This window comes from Pseudorca crassidens, chromosome 18 (genome assembly GCF_039906515.1).
Source record: "Pseudorca crassidens isolate mPseCra1 chromosome 18, mPseCra1.hap1, whole genome shotgun sequence".
Lineage (NCBI taxonomy): Eukaryota > Metazoa > Chordata > Mammalia > Artiodactyla > Delphinidae > Pseudorca > Pseudorca crassidens.
Window position 1 is genome coordinate 23,192,322 of NC_090313.1, and position 23,916 is coordinate 23,216,237.

The 23,916-nt window shown below is 35.5% G+C and overlaps 1 pseudogene; it reads right to left on the reverse strand.

Annotated features, from left to right (window-relative positions):
- Positions 1-3,135: 3,135 nt before the first annotated feature.
- On the reverse strand, positions 3,136-18,267 carry LOC137211482 (tyrosine-protein phosphatase non-receptor type 12 pseudogene; annotated as a pseudogene).
- Between the last annotated feature and the right edge of the window lie 5,649 nt (positions 18,268-23,916).

The following is a 23,916-nucleotide window of genomic DNA, read 5'->3' on the forward strand; positions in this document are numbered from 1 at the left end:
TGCTAGTGTTGGAGGGTCTCCTGCAGAGGCAGAGGGCAGCTGTGGCTCACCGCAGGGACAGGACACTGGCAGCAGAAGTTCTGGAAAGTACTCCTTGGAATGAGCCCTCCTGGAGTCTGCCATTAGCCCCACCAAAGAACCATACAGTGCTGGGTCACCTCAGGCCAAACAATCAACAGGCAGGGAATGCAGCCTCACCCATCAGCAGATAAGCAGATTAAAGTTAAACTGAGCTCAGGCCACCAGAGCAATGCCCAGCTCTAACCACCACCACTCCCTCCCATCAGGAAACTTGCACAAACCATCCTCTTAGATAGCCTCATCCACCAGAGGACAGAGAGCAGAAGCATGAAGAACTATAATCCTGCAGCCTGTGGAACAAAAAACACATCCACAGAAAGACAGACAAAATAAAAAGGCAGAGGACTATGTACCAGAAGAAGGAACAAGATAAAACCCCAGAAAACCAACTAAATGAAGTGGAGATAGGCAACCTTCCAGAAAAAGAATTCAGAATAATGATAGTGACGATGATCCAGAACTTCGGAAAAAGAATGGAGTCAAAGATCAAGAAGATTCAAGAAATGTTTAACAAATACCTAGAAGAATTAAAGAACAAACAGAGATGAACAATACAATAACTGAAATGAAAACAACACTAGAAGGAATCAATAGCAGAATAACTGAGGCAGAAGAACAGATAAGTAACCTGGAAGACAGAATGGTGGAATTCACTGCCACAGAACAGAATAAAGAAAAGAGAATGAAAAGAAATGAAGACAGCCTAAGAGACCTCTGGAACAACATTAAACGCACCAACATTTGCATTATAGAGGTCCCAGAAGGAGAAGAAAGAGAGAAAGGACCCAAGAAAATGCTTGAAGAAATTGTAGTCAAAAATTTCCCTAAGATGAAAAAGGAAATAGCCACCAAAATCCAGGAAGCACAGAGAGTCCCAGGCAGGATAAACCCAAGGAGAAACACACTGAGACACATAGTAATCAAATTGGCAAAAATTAAAGACAAAGAAAAATTATTAAAAGCAACAAGAGAAAAATGACAAATAACATACAAGGGAACTCCCATCAGGTTAACAGCTAATTTCTCAGCAAAAACTCTACAAGCCAGAAGGGAGTGGCATGATATATTTAAAGTGATGAAAGGGAAGAACCTACAACCAAGATTACTCTACCCAGCAAGGATTTCATTGATTCGATGGAGAAATCAAAAGCTTTACAGACAAGCAAAAGCTAAGAGAATTCAGCACCACCAAACCAGCTCTACAACAAATATTAAAGGAACTTCTACAAGTGGGAAACACAAGAGAAGAAAAGGACCTAAAAAAGCAAACCCAAAACAATTAAGAAAATGGTCATAGGAACATACCTATTGATAATTACCTTAAATATGAATGGATTAAATGCTCCAACCAAAAGACACAGGCTCGCTGAAAGGATACAAAAACAAGACCCATATATAGGCTGTCTACAAGAGACCCGCTTCAGACCTACAGACATATACAGACTGAAAGTGAGGAGATGGAAAAGATATTCCATGCAAAAGGAAATCAAAAGAAAGCTGGAGTAGCAATACTCATATCAGATAAAATAGACTTTAAAATAAAGAATGTTACAAGAGACAAGGAAGGACACTACATAATGATCAAGGGATCAATCCAAGAAGAAGATATAACAGTTATAAATATATATGCACCCAACATAGGAGCAATGCAATACATAAGGCAACAAATACTATTACATTAAATCATGATTATAGTACATAGGCCAGGAAAAATGCCTGGAATCTTTGGAATTCCCTTCACCCACTAACTCAACAAAACTCAGATTTGTTATAGCTTAAAACACTGAGACACATCTTCTTGAGCTACCCAAGCATAACTGCTTTTCACTAAATAAATTGTTCATGATCTAATTGGTCATTTGCATATCATACAAGGTTTGTGCACCTTAAAGACAGAGAGTGGGGGAAACAGCAAATCTGTTAAGAAAATACAGTTTATATTAAAAACTAGAGCTACTTTTAGCATAATATATTGAATGGATATGTGCCAACATTTTTGTTAAAGTTTTCGCAAATTCTCCATCTGCCAGAATTGAAAACATGAGCTTCTGGCCTTTAAGAGCTGTGTAACAAAGATCCAAAATTGGAGAATAGAGTATTAAAAAACTGAAATTAATTCACATCTGATTATTTAGAAAGCTGTTAAATGTGAATGTGAATTTTTGATATCTAAAATAACGTCACTAAAAGCAGGCAATTAGGAGACATCTGCGCAAGAAAACAAAAACAGCAAAAACTTTTCCAAAACTAGCACAACAGTGATTTAATTAAACTTAATTCTATATTTAGAATTAAAATTGAATGACTTCACAGATTGCAATCAAGACCACCAAAAATGTACTTCAACAAAAATATTATAATCAGACCACAATTTAAACCTAAATATACTTAAGATGTCATTCTTCACTTGAATTTCTCTCAAAAGCTTCAGATTGCGAATTGCATTATTTTTATTGCTTTCCTTCTCATTTAGCACAAATTGTCTCTTTTTAGTTTAATTATGTGCCCATTAATAGACAAATGGATAAAGAAGATGTGGCATGTACATATGTTGAATATATATTACTCAGCCATGAAAAAGAATGAAAATTTGCCATTTGCAACAACATGAATGGAACTAGAGTGTATTATGCTAAGTCAGACAGAGAAAAACAAATGCTGTATGATTTCACTTATATGTGGAATCTAAAAAACAAAACAAATGAACAAACCTAACAATACAGAAACAGATTCATAGAACAAACTGGTTTTTGCCAGAGGGAACAGGGGTGGGGGGATGAGTGAACTAGGTGGAAATTAAGAGGTACAAACTTCCAGTTACAAATGAGTCACAGGGATGTCATGTACAGCACAGGGAATATAGTTCAATAATATTATAATAACTTTGTATGCTTACAGATGGTAACTGGACTTATCGTGGTGATAATTTTGTAATGTACAAAAATATTGGATCACTATGTTGTACACCTGAAACTAATATAATATTGTAAGTCAATCATACTTCAGTTAAAAATTGACACAGCAATGGCATTAAAAAATGTTTTAAACATTGTATTAAGTTAAAAATATTAAATTCCACATATAATCTATGGCATAAATGGCACCTGTTCATCCACAGCCTGTACTACAATGAATAAAAATAGGCACATCATGTTCTTGATATTTCCTCATTAAGCTTATCAAGTCCAGAATAGAATCAAATGATGAGGGAACACCATGGTCTGGCCAGTTCACATAATGTAACTGATATAGCCTATGAGATTCATCTTGAAATTCAAGTAAGAGTGTCCTAATGAAGTAGTATGTTCTTGTTTGTTCAGCTTCATAAGAAATTTTAAATGGTGAAAATGTTATAGGGTCTTCTCCATACAAAGGCCAATAGTGCTCACATTTTTTCCTTCCCATCTCAAATTCACGACAGGCCATTACAATGATTACAACATTGTACTCCCATATCATCCTCCAAAAATCTATTACTGTATTTGCTAAAGGTCCTTGGGTTGCCACATATGCCTTTGGCCCATAAGCACCTTTAATATAATTTGCATTGATATAGTCTGAATCTTGAGAAGGAGTCTTTAAAGTCAATTTAACTCGGCTGTGGTCAAATGGCAGTATGTCCTTATATCTGTTCTTTTTAACATTTTCTTCTTTTTCTCCAGTGGCTGTGGTATAAATCTTTTCTGTTCTATACTTTGTTGACAATCTTCTTAGTTGCTTGCCCACTCCTGAGACCAGCTTGAGCAAAGGGCAAGGTTATAGATTTTTGATAAATGGTAACTGGTAAAATAAATATGATGTTAGAAGTCATCTCTAGCTAACATTCTAAGTTTTAACATCATGAATTCACAAATTTGTAAAGTCTAGCTTTAAGGGTTGAAGGCTTAAAAAAGTTAATTTCAAGATACATTGAGAATGACTGTATTACCTATGCATGACCTCACACCAGCAACCTCAGAAATAATTTAACTATAAACCAGAATTCAAGTTTAACTATTCACAATGAGAAATGTAATAACTATGGATGTAGGATAACCTTATCTAATTTATTCTTCCCATGAAATTAGATTTTATTATAGGGCCCTATGTGTGTAGATTAGCTATATGTACCCATCTCAATAGATACATACTTAATACCAAAAATAGTAAAAATCTTTGGCCATCTTACTTCTCTGAATAGGGATGGACACAGAACATAAAATGCAGGGCTTCTTTTAAATAATCCTTCAACAACTACCTCTCCTCACAATCTTCCTTGAATCATTGGTTCTGTGTTCTTTGGGGAATTTGGCATATGTTGTGGTGATTCTCAAAACCTTCAATTTTTCCTCAGAAGAAAATTTTATTACTAAGTTCTAAAAGAACAAACAAAAATTCTAAGATAAGAAAGTTATTTTTCTGTGATTCTTTGGAAAAGAATACACTTATTATGATTTATTTGCTTGACTCACATTTTTAAATGTAATCTTTGAACATTTAGAAAGAATATCACTCCATTGTAAATATTTGTATCGTGTACTTTGAGTTGACACATTGCAGTGATATCACGTGTTGCCCTCCTGCTGTTACAAATGAAGGAATTTACAGATAAATTAAGGATCTTGAAATAGGGAAATTATACTGAATCATTCAGGCAAATTCAGTGTAATTATAGGATCCTAATAAGATGGAAGCAGGAAGGTCAAAGTCAGAGAAGATGGAACAATGGAAGCAGAGGAAGCAGAGATTGAAATGTCATAACTGCTGGCTTGCACATAGAAGAAGTGACCACAAGCCAAGGATTACAGTCAGCCTCTAGAACCTGGAAAAAGCAAGGTAACAGACTCTCTCCTGGAGCCTTTGAAAGGAAGTCCTAGATTTTAGCCCAGTGAAAACCATTTAAGATTTTTGCCCTCCAGAACTATAAGATAAAGGTGAAAGAAAATATTAATAAATTTGAGTTCTTTTAAGCCACTATGTTTGTGGTAGTATTTCACAACAGCAACAAATAATTAATACATATAGTTAATCAAAATAAGTCCTCGTAAGTGGAATAAAGAAAATTAGAAAGTTAATTTCTAATTAGAAAAACATAAATAAAACATAAAAGCATTATCCTGAACAAAAACTATATTCTATAAAAATATTCCTTTACTTAATGCTAAACAACTAGGTATTGAGTAATGTTTAATCATGTTGACAGATCCTTTCTGAACCTCAGCCCCACTTTATGTGACCTTAGATAAGCCTGAGATTCCTTTTCTATAAAATGAGCAAAATGTTTATGAAAAGGGCTAGAACAGTACCTCACACATTATAAACAATCAACAAATGCTACTCATCTATTTGTTTCTGGTTATTATTACATCTTATTACATACCTTGCAAATAAAAGCTATATTTGTAAAATATAACATATAAACTGTGACAAATTTCTAGATCACTGTTCAGTCTTCAATCTGAAAATTTCAAAATTCTGTGAGCATGATAGATTATAATATCTAGTTATTTTATGGCATTATAGTTTAATTAACATGGGAACTACATAATTACATCAGACCAATAATAAAAAAAACCCCATAATCTCCCCAAATTAAAAAACAAGGCAGAAAAACACAGTAAGCATTCTAAATAAATTGCCTTTCTTAGTATACGTATTGTAATATGTCAAGCCTGAATTAACAACAAAATCTAAACTCCTATTTAATGCCTCTGAAAACATACAGTCTCCTTCATCTCCCAGCTTAATAGAAATCGGATATAGACATGATGTTAGACTATAAACTGAAAATTCAGAAACCTAAAACAGAGTAATAAATTTCTTTTTAACATCATGCTACCAGCAGAGTAGTCAATAATAATTGTTTGTAGAAAATTGTTTAGCCTTTCCTCAACTATGGCTTAGAAAGTAATTTCATCTGAAAGTATTCTATTTTAGCTGACACTAAGGACCTGCCTTTGTGAGTTCTATTAAATTCTTATGTACTGTGGAATTGTACTTCAGGGTAATTTACAAACTATATGTGTGATTGGTGATTAAAATTATCTTCAAAGACAGAGTTCTGTATTGATAACAATTTTCTGCCTATTGAAAGAGGAAGTGAACAATCAGGAAGGCAATAAGCTATACTTATGTGTTCTTACACAAAGGTGCTCAGTAGATCTCTTCTCAGGATAACTGCAGTCAATTCAATTAATTTCTATAGAGAATCTGTATAAAGTTTTTATTATTATCATCATCATTACCATTATCGTTATTTTATTTTGTCTCAACAATAATTCTGTTGTTCTATTTACCCCTTTTTTACCAAACACATAAAAAAATCAAATATATTTTGGGTAGTGAAGTAATTTTGTATGCAGTTTTAAAGTGATCCCTGAAATTAATTTAGGCACAATAAGATATAACTATTATAATATACATGATATTGTATGAATATTATAAAACTATTAGAGAAAAATATTATAAAATAAATATTAAAATATTATTATAAATTTTCAAACTTTATAGAGTAGTAAGAGTATGACATCTATATTGAATTTAAGTAGATTGCTCTTTATCTTTTTTTTAATTGAAAAAACTATTTTAATAGGCACACATTTGCTTTTTTTTTTAAATCTTCAACTTTCTTTTTTTTATTGAAGTATAATTAATTTACAATGTTTGCTAGTTTCAGGTGCACAACAAAGTGATTCAGTTATACAGACACACACATATAAATATATTCTTTTTCATATTCATTTCCCTGTTCTTTAGCTTTTTGATTGTAGGCAAGATATGTATTCTTTTATAAGCCTTAACATAGATCCTGGCAAATAGAAGATGGTCCATATGTCTCTCTCTGTCTCTCTGACTCTCTTTCTCTCTTTCTTGCTCTATGTGTGTATATGTATATATATGTTTCTATATAAAATATGTACATACACAAAAATATATGATTATAGACAGGCATATGCATGTTTATATAATTATATATTATATTTCATGTATAAAATATATCTATAATATTATATATATTAGCTAAATAAATAAATGAACATCCTACAGCATATACTGTGTCTTGCTGTTGATGGCCCTTTCCTTCTTTGTTAGCAATTTATCTATCTCCATCTATACAAGTACCTCCATCACAGTAAAGATGAAGCAAACATTAGGGACAAAAGTAATATGTACAAAAAAAAGTGAAGCAAAAAGCCATTATAGCCCCACTTGTTTCACAATGTATTTTTTGAAGGTGGCCTTCTGGTTTAGAGCTGCAAGCCCATGGCCAAGCTATGTTTCAGGTCTCAGTAATGTTACAGACAGTCCAGTAAACAGAAGTATGACTGTTAGGTATGAGTGAAGAATAGCCTTGCAGATTGTGATATAGGGAGGGATTGAGCCAAAACCTAATGATTTTTAACTAAAATGAAATGAGGTTTCTCACTGTCAGAGAGAGGAGTTATAAGGAGAGAAAGAGTCAAAGGCAACATGAACTATAATAATTGGTGTCAGAATAATTGGTGTCAGAATAGTTTTGGGTGTAAACTAATAATTTTCAATATAGAGATAGGTATAGAAAGAAACATATGTATGCCTGTGTGGATTATGTGTGTGTGTGTTTATGCATGTATAAACATTCATATATTTTGGGATCTATTCTCTGAAAAATCCTGGAAGCAGTGACACCCCTGTAACGATGAGCAAATCTAGTACTCAGATCTTGCATTCCTAAATAATTAGAAATATTTCCAAATATCTTTCTCCACTGCAAGGAATACAGATTCTTTGAAAAAATGACCAATAAAAATCTGGAAAAAACAAAGAATAAAATAAACCTGGAATATTTTGCTGTGTCAGAAAATAAGCAAATTCTCTCTCCAAGATATATCAATTTTAATATTGAGATGCAGCTCATGCAGCTCAATATTAAAAAAACAAACAACCCAATCCAAAAATGGGCAGAAGACCTAAATAGACATTTCTCTAAAGAAGACATACAGATGGCCAAGAAGCACATGAAAAGCTGCTCAACATCACTAATTATTAGAGAAATGCAAATCAAAACTACAATGAGGTATCACCTTACACCTGTTAGAATGAGCATCATCAGAAACTTGTAAAAAACAAATGCTGGAGAGGGTGTGGAGAAAGGGGAACACACTTGCACTGCTGGTGGGAATGTAAATTGATATAGCCACTATGGAAAACAGTATGGAGGTTCCTTAAAAAACTAAACATAGAAATACCATATGACCCAGCAATCCCACTACTGGGCATATACCCAGAGAAAACCATAATTCAAAAAGACACGTGCAGGGCTTCCATGGTGGCGCAGTGGTTGAGAGTCCGCCTGCCAATGCAGGGGACATGAGTTCATGTCCCAGTCCGGGAAGATCCCACATGCTGCAGAGTGGCTAGGCCCGTGAGCCATGGCCACTGAGCCTGCACGTCCGGAGCCTGTGCTCCGCAACGGGAGAGGCCACAACAGTGAGAGGCCCGCATACCGCAAAAAAAAAAAAAAAAAAAAAAAAGACACATGCACCCCAGTGTTCATTGCAGCACTATTTACAATAGCCAGGACATGGAAGCAACCTAAATGCCCATTGACAGATGAATGGATAAAGAAGATGTGGTACATATATACAATGGAATATTACTCAGCCATAAAAAAGAACAAAATTTGGTCATCTGTAGAGACGTGGATGGATCTAGAGACTGTCATACAGAGTGAAGTAAGTCAGAAAGAGAAAAACAAATATCGTATATTAACACATATATGTGGAACCTAGAAAAATGGTACAGATGAACCAGTTTGCAGGGCAAAAATAGAGACACAGACGTAGAGAACAAACATATGTACACCAAGGGGGGAAAGTGGCTGGGGGTGGGTGGTGGTGGTGGTGTGATGAATTGGGAGATTGGGATTGACACGTATACACTGATGTGTATAAAATAGATAACTAATAAGAACCTGCTGTATAAAAAATAAATAAAATAAAATTTTTAAAAAACCCAGTAAGGAAAATAAGCAAATTCTCAAGGAATGAGAGACATCCTGAAAGGTCAGGAGTTCTAATTTTAAGAGGCTCCCACTGGACAAATATGAGACAAGTAAAAGTGAACACACACATACAAAAATATTGTAACAGATTGTTGCTCATTGATTAAATAAGAATTCATAAGTCCATACCAATATAAATAAATGAATAAATATATAAATATGGAGAAGAAAAACTCATCTTTACAGTTAAATGCGAATTAACAAATGCAGAAGAAGTTATGGAATTAGAAAATCACGATTTGGTAACCCTCCTGGCAATAACTGATATAGACAACTATCAATGAATATGAAAAGTAATGGGTAAAAATGTGAAACAGAAAAATTTTCACACAAAGTATAAATTTACACAATTTTACACAAAGTGTAATTTTAGTCACAAAGTATGTCATCACAAAATACTCATAATTTACAAAGACAAAGAGAATGAAGATACCTGACAGATATTGCTATAATTTGGTGATCAAAGTTAACATGACCCACAATAGGGCAATTTTTTATCATGTACCAACTGACATGATGGAATAAAAAGAATATACATTTCATCTTCAATATCCCTGTTAAAACAGCTAAAAAAAGTAATCATGATGAATATCAGTCAAACAAAGACTGACACAGCATTCAGTAAAATAACTACCTGTAGTATAGTATTTTAAAAAACTCAGGATCATGAAAGTAATGAAAAGACTACAAAAGCATTCCATTGAATGTGATTAGAGAGAGTCGACAAGTGAATGAAATGTGTGATGTAATATTGGATCCTTTGCTATAGAGGCCGTGATTGGGACAACTGGTGAAACTTAAATGGAGTCTGTGGTTTGTCACTAGAAGTATATTAATGTTTAATTTCCTGATTTGGATGTTTGTATACTTGTTATAGAAGACATCCTTGTTCATAAATTATAGACACTAACTTATTCAGGCTAATGGTTCATCATTTCTGCAAACTGCTCTCAAAAAACCCCAAAAAGATTGATAATAGACAAACAGACAGATATAGATACAGATGTAGATATAAATATATAGATACTGGCAAAGCAGATGAGATGTTAACAGCTGGGGGATCTGGGGTAAGCACATAACAGAATTGTTTACCACCTTTGCACACCCAGAAGCAAGTAGATCTTTTATTCAGGACTTGATATGATGCATTTTATTTTGTTTTTTAATTCTCAGCCACAAATGATCATCTCTACCTTTTCTTCCCTACTCTAAATCCTGGGTAATATTGATATTTTGTTCAGACTTTCAAGGCCCATGCTTTGGTGACCTATTCAATAGGATGGAGATGTGCATACTCATCTCTCTTCAATAATTTGTGAGAAAAAATTCTTCTCAACTGTCACAAATCCCATTTTGAAGGCAAATCAAAATACCTATTAAAAAATACCTATTAATAGCAGGAATATTTCATCAAAATATAACTAAGTCTGATGTTCTTCACTCATCTTTAATTCTGCTATTTTGTTTTCATAAACTCAAAGCTTTTCAGTCACATACAGAAGTGTAAGGAGAATATTTTGCATATGAATGCAAGGTCACTTTAGGTTTTAGCTGTACTATTTGTTACAAAATATCAGCTCATATAGATCGGCATATTCTCTATCACTGAATTAATTGCAAACTTTATCAACATGATTAGGAAAAGAAGCCAAAAAATATAACCAGTCACATTCAGTAAAAAAATCATTTGTTAGACTATATAAATCAGTGTACAACGATTAATATGTTAACTCTATCAGTCATTGGAATCAGGATATTTATTTATTCACCTCATCAATCTGAAAATCATTTCTTACATAGAAATATATATAAAATAACAACACTTACCTCATACACAAGTTCTTTATGAAGATGGAAATATTGAAAATGATCTCCAAGAGATTTCTGGGCATTAATTTTGTAACCTGCAACTTTACCAAATTCATTGCTTAGTTCTAGTAGTTTTCTGGTGGCATTTTTAGGATTCTCTACATATACTATCATGTCATCTGCAAACAGTGACAGTTTTACTTCTTCTTTTCCAATTTGTATTCCTTTTATTTCTTTTTCTTCTCTGATTGCCGTGGCTAGGACTTCCAAAACTATGTTGAATAACAGTGGTGAATGGACATCCTTGTCTTGTTCCTGATCTTAGAGGAAATGCTTTCAGTTTTTCACCGTTGAGAATGATGTTTGCTGTGGGTTTGTTGTATATAGCCTTTATTATGTTGAGGTAGTTTCCCTTTATGCCCACTGTCTGGAGAGTTTTTATCATAAATCGGTGTTGAATTTTGTCAAAAGCTTTTTCTGCATCCATTGAGATGATCATATGGTGTTTCTTCTTCAATTTGTTAGTATGGTGTATCACATTGTTTGATTTGCGTATATTGAAGAATCCTTGCATTCCTAGGATAAATCCCACTTGATCATGGTGTGTGATCCTTTTAATGTGTTGTTGGATTCTGTTTGCTAGTATTTTGTTGAGAATTTTTGCATCTATATTCATCAGTGATATTGATCTGTAATTTTCTTTTTTTGTAGTATCTTTGTCTGGTTTTGGTATCAGGGTGATGGTGGCCTCATAGAATGAGTTTGGGAGTGTTCCTTCCTCTGCAATTTTTTGCAAGAGTTTGAGAAGGATGGGTGTTAGCTCTTCTGTAAATGTTTGATAGAATTCACCTGTGAAGCCATCTGGTCCTGGACTTTTGTTTGTTGGAAGATTTTTAATCACAGTTTCAATTTCATTACTTGTGATTGGTCTGTTCATATTTTCTATTTCTTCCTGATTCAGTCTTGGAAGGTTATACATTTCTAGGAATTTGTCCATTTCTTCCAGGTTGTCCATTTTATTGGCATAGAGTTGCTTGTAGTAGTCTCTTAGGATGCTTTGTATTTCTGTGGTGTCTGTTGTAACTTCTCCTTTTTCATTTCTAATTTTATTGATTTGAGTCCTCTCCCTCTTTTTCTTGATGAGTCTGGCTAATGGTTTATCAATTTTTTTTTATCTTCTCAAAGAACCAGCATTTAGTTTTATTGATCTTTGCTATTGTTTTCTTTGTTTCTATTTCATTTATTTCTGCTCTGATCTTTATGATTTATTTCCTTCTGCTAAGTTTGGGTTTTGTTTGTTCTTCTTTCTCTAGTTCCTTTAGGTGTAAGGTTAGATTGTTTGAGATTTTTCTTGTTTCTTGAGGTAAGCTTGTATAGCTATAAACTTCCCTCTTACGACTGCTTTTGCTTCATCCAATAGGTTTTGGATCATCGTGTTTTCATTGTCATTTGTCTCTAGGTATTTTTTGATTTCCTCTTTGATTTCTTCAGTGATCTCTTCGTTATTTAATAATGTATTGTTTAGCCTCCATGTGTTTGTGTTTTTTACGTTTTTTCCCCTGTAATTCATTTCTAATCTCATAACGTTGTGGCCAGAAAAGAGGCTTGATATGATTTCAACTTTCTTAAATTTACTGAGGCTTGATTTGTGACCCAAGCTGTGATCTATCCTGGAGAATGTTCCGTGTGCACTTGAGAAGAAAGTGTAATCTGCTGTTTTTGGATGGAATGTCCTATAAATATCAGTTAAATCTATCTGGTCTATTGTGTCATTTAAAGCTTCTGTTTCCTTATTTATTTTCATTTTGGATGATCTGTCCATTGGTGTAAGTGAGGTGTTAAAGTCTCCCACTATTGTTTTCTTACTGTTGATTTCCTCTTTTATAGCTGTTAGCAGTTGCCTTTTGTATTGAGGTGCTCCTGTGTTGGGTGCATATATATTTATAACTGTTATATCTTCTTCTTGGATTGATCCCTTGATCATTATGTAGTGTGCTTCCTTGTCTCTTATAACATTCTTTATTTTAAAGTCTATTTTATCTGATATGAGTATTGCTATTCCAGCTTTCTTTTGATTTCCATTTGCATGGTATATCTTTTTCCATCCCTTCATTTTCAGTCTGTATGTGTCCCTAGGTCTGAAGTGGGTCTCTTGTAGACAGCATATATATGGGTCTTGTTTTTGTATCCATTCAGCAAGCCTTTGTCTTTTGTTTGGAGCATTTAATCCATTCATGTTTAAGGTAATTATCGATATGTATGTTCCTATGACCATTTTCTTAATTGTTTTGGGTTTATTTTTGTAGGTCCTTTTCTTCTCTTGTGTTTCCCACTTATAGAAATTCCTTTAGCATTTGTTGTAGAGCTGGTTTGGTGGTGCTGAATTCTCTTAGCTTTTGCTTATCTGTAAAGTTTTTGATTTCTCCATGGAATCTGAATGAGATCCTTGCTGGGTAGAGTAATCTTGTTTGTAGGTTCTTCCCTTTCATCACTTTAAGTGTATCATGCCACTCCCTTCTGGCTTGTAGAGTTTCTGCTGAGAAATCTGCTGGTAACCTTATGGGAGTTCCCTTGTATGTTATTTGTTGTTTTTCCCTTGCTGCTTTCAATAATTTTTCTTTGTCTTTAATTTTTGCCAATTTGGTTACTCTGTGTCCTGGCATGTTTCTCCTTGAATTTATCCTGTATGAGACTCGCTGCTCTTTCTGGACTTGGGTGGCTCTTTCCTTTCCCATGTTAGGGAAGTTTTCAACTATAATCTCTTCAAATATCTTCTCTGGTCCTTTCTCTCTCTCTACTCCTTCTGGGACCCCTATAATGCAAATGTTGTTGTGTTTAGTGTTGTCCCAGAGGTCTCTTAGGCTGTCCTCATTTCTTTTCATTCTTTTTTCTTTATTCTGTCCACAGCAGTGAATTCTACCATTCTGTCTTCCAGGTCACTTATCGTTCTTCTGCCTCAGTTATTCTGCTATTGATTCCTTCTAGTGTAGTTTTCATTTCAGTTATTGTATTTTTCATTTCTGTTAGATTGTTCTTTAATTATTCTAGGTCTTTGTTAATCATTTCTTGCATCTTCCTGATCTTTGCCTCCATTCTTTTTCAAGGTCCTGGATCTGCTTCACTGTCATTATTCTGAATTATTTTTCTGGAAGGTTGCCTATCTCCTCTTCATTTAGTTGTTTTTCTGGGGTTTTGTCTTGTTCCTTCATCCAGTACATAGCCCTCTGCCTTTCATCTTGTCTATCTTTCTGTGAATGTGGTTTTTGTTCCACAGGCTGCAGGACTGTAGTTCTTGCTTCTGCTGTCTGTCCTTTGGTGGATGAGGCCATCTAAGAGGCTTGTGCAAGTTTCCTGATGGGAGGGACTTGTGGTGGGTAGAGCTGACTGTTGCTCTGGTGGGCAGAGCTCAGTAAAACTTTAATCCGCTTGACTGCTGATGGGTGGGGCTGGCTTCCCTCCCTGGTTGCCTGAGGCAACCCAACAATGGAGCCTACCTGCGCTTTTTTGGGGGCTAATGATAGACTCTGGGAGGGCTCACGCCAAGGAGTACTTCCCAGAACTTCTGCTGCTAGTGTCCTTGTCCCCCCGGTGAGCCACAACCCCCCACCCCGCCTCTGCAGGAGACCCTCCAACACTAGCAGGTGGGTCTGGTTCAGTCTCCCCTGGGGTCACTGCTCCTTCCCCTGGGTCCTGATGCACACACTACTTTGTGTGTGCCCTCCAGGAGTGGAGTCTCTGTTTCCCCCAGTCCTTTCAAAGTCCTGCAGTCAAATCCCAGTAGGCTTCAAAGTCTGATTCTCTAAGAATTCCTCCTCCTGTTGCCAGACCCCCACGTTGGGAAACCTGATGTGGGGCTCAGAAGCTTCACTCCAGTGGGTGGACTTCTGTGATATAAGTGTTCTCTAGTCTGTGAGTCACCCACCCAGCAGTTATGGGATTTGATTTTACTGTGATTGTGCCCCTCCTACCATCTCATTGTGGCTTTTCCTTTGTCTTTAGATGTGGGGTATCTTTTTTGGTGAATTACAGTGTCTTCCTGTCAATGATTGTCCAGCAGCTAGTTGTGATCCTGGTGTTCTCACAAGAGGGAGTCTGATTCTGCTTTTTAAGCAAGCATTCATCTTGGCTGAACTACAGTTTTGTCATCCCTGTGGGGAGAGGAGCTCAAATCTCAATTATTTTTTTTAACCTTATCTGTAGTTCTTAGAGTATGCCTCAATTCAGAGTTCAAGAGTCAGTCAGAAACTGGCAATTTTATAAACAGATATGGACCTCTTCCTCTCTGGCCCTCTCATTTCCAGGATTTTCCCTTTCACTTTACATTGGTTCTGGTAGTGCTAACTCTATCTTCTATCTCTTTAAATGTTTAAGCTTGTTTTTGTTTTGTTTTTTCTAATAGGACTTGAATTATCCCTGATGGAGATGACTGGGGTTGAAGGTCAAGAAAATATCTATGAAAGAGAGAATGCTACTTAGTGCTATTTTTTATTCAAGTTTGATTTTTATTTACCAGTATCTAAGTGCTTTTGGTTATATTTAGTGGCTTCAGGTGCATTTTTGTTTACCAAAATTTATAGGTTTTATCTATGGGAAGGGTGGTCTTGTTGAAGCTGCCCAGCCATGGCCCAAGGCACCACTGGTGAAGTATTTTTTACACAATGGAAAAAAAAGTAGTATTATATTATCTCTCAAGTACGGTTGACACTTGAACAACACAGGGATTAGGGGCATTGACCTCTTCCCCCTGCACAGTCAAAAATCCCTGTATAATTTTTGACTCCCCAAAAACTTAACTACTAATAGCCTACTGTTGACTGGAATTCTTACCTATAATATAAACAGTTAACGTATATTTCGTATTTTATTCTTACAATAAAGTAAACTAGAGAAAAGAAAAACATTATTAAACAAATCATAAAGAAGAGAAAATATTTACAGTACCATACTATATTTATGCATACTGTAAGTTTACATCATCTGTTTATAAGACGAGTTGTCTGTCAGTACCTATATCAATATTGTTTTATATGATGCAAAACACTGTAGATGATATATGTATCACTACTAGACATTAAAATTTTTAAAAAAGATAATGTGAAAAAAATATTTTTACAGGTAAAACAATTCATACATTGATAATGGAAGAAGCAGCAACATGATTTCTTTATGGTAGGCTAGTGTAATCTGTATGATTGCTTCATGGTAGCCTAGCCTATACACTAATGAATGAATCATGATAAAATTTTTATGGTATATAGTATTACAGTCATATTCATAATACAGTATTGGGAACATTGTTACATTTGTTTAAAAAATAATTTACCTGTGATTATAGGCTGATATGCAGTTTCTCAGACTATGAAAGAGATGCCTATTCTAAGTTCTTTGAAAGCAAAGTTATAAGACAGTAAGAAAACACACTGTTAATTTTATATTAAATATTACTCACGGTATGCTTATATAAGGATAGAATGGCATTGACATACATTTTATGCATTTGTGACATACCTAACTTTATTTTTTCAATATTTCTAGGTTATGTGGGTCATATTATGTAATGTAATTCTCTCTAAGGGTATAATCTTAATTGAATTAAGGTAGTCACAGAATACATATTTATTGCATGATACAAAAACAATAGTTTAAGGTTTTATATTGTTCTTTTGTTTAGAACATATTTGTTTGTTTCTTCACTTTGCTTGACTCTCTATGTTATTTTTTGTATATTAGGTAAAAGAGCCGCCTCTCTTAGTCTTGAAGTAGTGGCCTTACACAGGAGATGAACTTTATCATTCAACCCTGGCCTATCTCTTGGCTGTTCTCAAACCTTTGTGATTGTACCAGCAGCCTATTTCATTTTTAATGGACCCCAGTAGTTGAGGTTGTGCCAAGAACTTTCAGTGTTCCAGAAGAGATCTCATTCACTACCTGGATTCAACATGATTGGAAGCAGATGCTCAGGCAGCAGCTTTTAAAGTGTACAAATATATACAGTCCTGTGGGACTACAAGAATAAATCAGGCTGGCTACCAGAGCCAGGCAATTTGGAGGTCTGAAGTTGATGCCCAGGTGTCAGTTGCAAAAACTGGGACTCCAGATGAGCGTATGAGTTTCTTTCTGGGAGATATCAGAGAGCTGTAGTGAGGCAGATGAAGACTGTGAAGATGTTGCCTTCCAGCCTCCTAACGTGTGTTAAATTATTTGCCTCCCTCTCAGGCCAATGTTTGAAGAATACCAAATAAGCCTCTCCATCTTTTGCCTCCAAGCTGAGCCCTAAAGCCGTAGAGACTGACCCTGCAAGCGCTTTAAGAGCCCTTTCGCAGATTATTACAGCCTGTGGTCTTGTGGTCTTGAGCCCGCCCCTTTGGATTTCAAAGCTACCTTTTGGGAGCTCATCTCTCAGAAACAGGTCTGAAAAGCTGGGGTGTCTGATGTGGGGTTCAAAGCTTTCACTCCTCACGGACAAACTTTGAGTTTGGAGTCCCCTCCTGATTGTGGGTCTCTGTGCCAAGGATGGAGTTTATGGAGAGATTGTGTACCAGCCTCCCCTACCCACTTTGATAAGGGGTCTTCTTTCATTGGCCCCTCATGTAGGAGTTGCTTAGATGGTTTTTAGGTGTTTTGTTTTTTTTTCCAGAGGGAGTTGTTCCATATTTAGCTGCAGATTTGGTGTGTCCCTGGGAAGAGGGGAGCCCAGGATCTTCCTATGTCACCCCTCTTGAACTGGAGTCCCCCCCACCAAATATTTTTAAAATGTGTGAAGAAATATACAGTAGCCATTCACTTACATTCTCTTGTACGTTTCATGTTTTAAAGTATATTTTAAAATTTGTATTATGTAATATGGAAACAAAATTTAAATCAGCAAAAGCACAATTGCAAAAACACAAACAGTATGTAAAAATAGCATTAAACATTTAGGAGATTAATTAGGTATTTAATATGATAGAGTAGAAAGTTTAGGACAAGGCCACAAACTAGGACTGTGGAAGTGCTAAGGGAAATGAACATTAGATAGCCATTACAATAATACCAGAAGGAACTGTTATCCACCCTTTTGAGTGGATCCCCAACAAGAGTGCTTCTGCCAGGTGTCCTTTGAGCCAAAAGAATGAGACCGAGTTTGGTTCAGAGGCAAAGGGAAGCTTTATTCTTTATCAAAGAATGGAGAAGTGCATACTCCTGCTCTAGAGCACATGCACTCCCCAAAAGGCTGTGGGTAGGGCTGCTTTTCAGGGTTTCTGTCAGCGGGGAGGGGGTGGAGTTCTCGCCTGTGGGGCGCAGGCGTGCTGCACACTGTGCCCCAGACTGAGGTGCCGGGCGCAGCATCTTTGCACACGGCCCACCATCGCCATGTTGAATTGAGGTGTCGGGCATAGCACTTCGCAGGGCACATGGTGCTGGTGTGTCAGGCACAGCGGTTCTGCACTAGAAACTCTAACTCAGTGTGTTAGGTGCAAGGCCTCTGCACACAACCCACTATAGGTGAGTGAAACTAGACTAAGCCCAAAGGAAGAGATTAGAACTTATCACCTGGATTACATCTTATTTTTTCCTGGGACACAAGTGGGCTTTGCCTGTGACAGTACTATCCATAAATTGAATAGGCAGTTGGCGAAGACGTAAGTGACAAAGATGACTAAAGTTTTATTCATGATTTGTGCACATATTAGGGCCAAAATCTATACCACGGAAACCTAGATTGGCATAAGGCTGACCAGGATACTGTGGTAGTAAAATGCACTGTTTTCCTGTTGGTTTAGGGACATCTGTGACGGAACATTCATACGTGAATGTGTAACTGTTAGTTGTAGATTTGGGTCTGGATCTTAAATGAGTGATGATTGCATAGAGGTGATGTCTGAAGCCATTTCCTTGGTTAGACTCACCCAGGGGTAAAATTACAAAAAAAAAAAAAAAAAGAAGGAAGAAATCCATACCTATGCATTCACTAAATCTAAACTATCATCTAAAAGAAGAAAAAATAAAACACTCCTTAATATAGAGGTAAGCTATATATTATGTATCTTTAGAAAGTGCAGACACAGCATATGTGACATTCTGAATATGGGCTTCAAAACCTGAATCAGCTGTTGGTTGCCATGATATGTCCTATGAGTCAAGGCAAGTAACATTTCTGAACTTCAGTTTTTCCCCTCTGTAAAAATATCTAGCTAAACTTTGTCACTTTAAAAGTTGCTTACTTTTCCATTTTGCAAGGAAGAAAGGAAAATATCTGGGAATGGGATAAAGATAATGTTAATCATATGAGGAAAAAAGAAGGACTTCAAGTACCTTCAACTTTCTTCCCAGGATATCCAGCTACCCTAGAGACAGTTCTGAAGCCAGAGGGAGGCTCACTTTCATATACTTACTTGTTCATGGCTATTAAATGTACAAAATTCTCCACAAACTTACCACCTTATGTTGGCTTTGTTTTCTCTATCCCTTCAGGGGTCAACCAAGGAAACTGCTGTTTCCCAGTTGTAGTACACACCTATTCCTAAGCCACTCTTCTCCCAAATGGTAAGACGTGAATCAGTCACTTTATCTTTAATTGTAGCAGTGTATGTATATTCATATGTCTATTGACAATGAAATATTTTAGCAGTTCCAAGTACTTCTGAAAGTGCCATTCAGACATATGGTACAATGTGTTTATACCTATCGCAGACCATCTGCTATCTAGGCTCAATTGCACACTTATTTTACTTTTAATTCACAAAGAAAATGGAAAATAGAACTGGCCCATGTACCACAATTTGGCTGAGCTTTAAGCAGGTGCAAATTCAATAAGAAAACATATTTGGAACTATAAAAACCTCACTTGTTCTGTCCCCATGTGGGTGTATATTCTTTCCAAACCAATGCAAATGTTTCAGTTCCTTATGTTTAGATCTGTTGCACTGAGTTTATAATGGGGTCAGGTGGGATGAGACTGAGTTAGAAACCAGAGAGCTCTATAGCCTTTTGCTAAAAGAACAAGGGATGTTTATATTAATGCTTGCAATACAATTTTCTTGGTGCCACCCAGGTTTTATATTTATAAGAAAAGTAACAATTGTGAGGACTATTCTTTTTAAATAATTTTGCTTTTAATGTTATATGTATTGTACATAGAATGAAAATATAATGTAAGATTTCCATAGGCAAATCATCTTTCTTATTAAAAATGTGAAAATTTGTCAGAAACCAAACCACAGATGTATACCACAAAAAAGAAAGGAAGGAAGGAAGGAAGGAAGAAAGAAAAAAGAAAGAAAGAAAGGGCAAGAGAGAGAGGGAGGGAGAGAGGGAGGAAGGAAGGGAAATTAGGTAATATACTCAGATAGCAATGAAGACATACTTGCAATCTCTTTACTCTTAACTCTGATACAAAAGTATTTTTCAATAATAGTTCTTTCCCAAACTGCTCAGATGTGCTGTTTGTTGACTAGGTAACCTTTTGATAAGTAATGTTTTGGGCTGAATTTTAATACAATGTAACTTTTTTAACTGAATCATCATAATTCCAAAGCTATTTTTGCCAGAAAATGTTTGAATATTTAAAGTTGACACTCTTTAACCTAAAATATTCTTCATTGTCTGGGTTCATTAGGTAGGAACTGCTGGTGAATTTTTCAAATAGAGGCTAAATATATCATATGTCAACAGGAGACACTTCTTTCACTTGATATGGTAATTTGATATATGAAGGATATATATCAAGGGTCACTTGATATGCAAGTAAAAATTTTCTTTATAAAATTTTTCCTCAAAATGTTTTGTTTGTGAGGTTGGATATATATCATCTGGGGCAAATACATACATACATATGTACATACATACAAATAATGTCCCAGAAAGAAAATATAGGTACATTATAGGAACCCACAGGTATAGGTTACTCTTTAGTTTCAATGGCTGGGCAGTACTATTGTTACAGAAAAGAGTAGGAATCCATAGAGCTTTCCTTAGGAAATCCATTCTAAAAGTAAGTTTTGATTGAGTATTTGAAATATGACATGTTGAAATGAGGAACAACATACTTGGGATGAAACTACAAGTGCTGAGACTAGTTTCATATGAAACATTTAAATAAATATTTGCATTACTTTCAAATTCTTACTGCTTCTAAAATTTAAAGGTAAAGAAAAAGAAAAATGAATGGCATTGATTTAAAAATTTTGTGAAATCAAGGACTCATTAATACCTTTAATCAGGATGGTGAATAAGTTTAGTCTCATGTTTTTTTTTCTTTTTTTTAGATTCCATATATATGTGTTAGCATACAGTATTTGTTTTTCTCTTTCTGACTTACTGCACTCTGTATGATAGACTCTAGGTCCATCCACCTCACTACAAATAACTCAATTTCATTTCTTTTTATGGCTGAGTAATATTCCATTGTATATATGTGCCACAAATTCTTTATCGATTCATCTACCAATGGACACTTAGGTTGCTTCCACGTCCTGGCTATTGTAAATAGTGCTGCAGTGAACACTGTGGTACATGACTCTTTTTGAATTATGGTTTTCTCAGGGTATATGCCCAGCAGGGGGATTGATGGGTTATATGGTAATTCTATTTTTAGTTTTTTAAGAAACCTCCATACTGTTCTCCATAGTGGCTGTATCAATTTACATTCCCACCAACAGTGCAAGAGGGTTCCCTTTTCTTCACACCCTCTCCAGCATTTGTTGTTTGTAGATATTTTGATGATGGCCATTCTGACTGGTGTGAGGTGATACGTCACTGTAGTTTTGATTTGCATTTCTCTAATGATTAATGATGTTGAGCATCCTTTAATCTGTTTGTTGTCAATCTGTATAACTTCTTTGGTGAAATGTTTGTTTAGGTCTTCCGCCCATTTTTGGATTGGGTTTTTTTGTGATATTGAGCTGCATGAGCTGCTTGTATATTTTGGAGATTAATCCTTTGTCAGTTGCTTTGTTTGCAAATATTTTCTCCCATTCTGAGGGTTGTCTTTTCATCTTATTTATGGTTTCCTTTGCTGTACAAAAGCTTTTAAGTTTCAAAAATAAAAGAGCTTTTAAGTTTCATTAGGTCCCATTTGTTTATTTTTGTTTTTATTTCCATTTCTCTAGGAGGTGGGTCAAAAAGAATCTTGCTGTGATTTATGTCATAGAGTGTTCTGCCTCTGTTTTCCTCTAAGAGTTTGATAGTGTCTGGCCTTAAATGTAGGTCTTTAATCCATTTTGAGTTTATTTTTGTGTATGGTGTAAGGAAGTGTTCTAATTTCATTCTCTTACATGTAGCTGTCCAGTATTCCCAGCACCACTTATTGAAGAGGCTGTCTTCTCTCCATTGCATATTTTTGCCTACTTTATCAAAGATAAGGTGACCATATGTGCGTGGGTTTATCTCTGAGCTTTCTATCCTGTTCCATTGATTTATATTTCTGCTTTTGTGCCAGTATTATACTGTCTTGGTTACAGTAGCTTTGTAGTATAGTCTGAAGTCAGAGAGCCTGATACCTCCAGCTCTGTTTTTCTTTCTCAACATTGCTTTGGCTATTCAGGGTCTTTGTGTTTCCATAGAAATTGTGAGATTTTTGTTCTAGTTCTGTGAAAAATGCCATTGGTCATTTGATAGGGATTGCATTGAATCTGTAGATTGATGTGGGTAGTATTGTCATTTTCACAGTGTTGTTTCTTCCAGTCCAAGAACATGGTATATCTCTCCATCTGTTTCTATCATCTTTAATTTCTTTCATCAGTGTATTATAATTTTCTGCATACAGGTCTTTTGTCTCCTTAGATAGGTTTATTCTTTTTGTTGCATTGGTAAATGGGAGTGTTTCCTTAATTTCTCTCAGATTTTTCATCATTAATGTATAGGAATGCAAGAGATTTCTGTGCATTAATTTTGTATCGTGCTACTTTACCAAATTCATTGATTAGCTCTAGTAGTTTTCTGGTAGCATCTTTAGGATTCTCTATATATAGTATCATGTCATCTTCAAACAATGACAGTTTTACTTCTTCTTTTCCAATTTTGATTCCTTTCATTTCTTTTTCTTCTCTGATTGTTGTGGCTAAAACTTCCAAAACTATGTTGAATAATAGCGGTGAGAGTGGGCAACCTTGTCTTGTTCCTGATCTTAGAGGAAATGGTTCCAGTTTTTCACCATTAGCCAGACTCATCAAGAAAAAAGGGAGAAGACTCAAATCAACAGTATTACAAAATGAAAAAGGAGAAGTAACAACGGTCACTGCAGAAAAACAAAGGATCATGAGAGTGTACTACAAGCAACTATATGCCAATAAAATGGACAACCTGGAAGAAATGGACAAATTCTTAGAAAAGCACAACCTTCTGAGACTGAACCATGAAGAAATAGAAAATATAAACAGACCAATCACAAGCACTGAAATTGAAACTGTGATTAAAAATCTTCCAACAAAAGTCCAGGACCAGATGGTTTCACAGGTGAATTCTATCAAACATTTAGAGAAGAGCTAACACATATCCTTCTCAAACTCTTCCAAAATATAGCAGAGGGAGGAACACTCCCTAACTCATTCTACGAGGCCACCATCACCCTGATACCAAAACCAGACAAAGATGTCACCAAGAAAGAAAACTACAGGGCAGTATCACTGATGAACATAGATGCAAAAATCCTCAACAAAATACTAGCAAACGGAATCCAGCAGCACATTGAAAGGGTCATACACCATGATCAAGTGGGGTTTATCCCAGGAATGCAAGGATTCTTCAGTATACACAAATGAATCAATGTGATACACCATATTAACAAACTGAAGGATAAAAACCATATGATCATCTCAATAGATGCAGAAAAAGCTTTTGACAAAATTCAACACCCATTTATGATAAAAACTCTCCAGAAAGTAGGCACAGAGGGAACCTACCTCAACATAATAAAGGCCATATATGACAAACCCACAGCCAACATCATTCTCAATGGTGAAAACAGTTTCCAAATTTTAGAATCACTGTCTTTTACATAATCTACAACCCAATCTGGTTTTTTT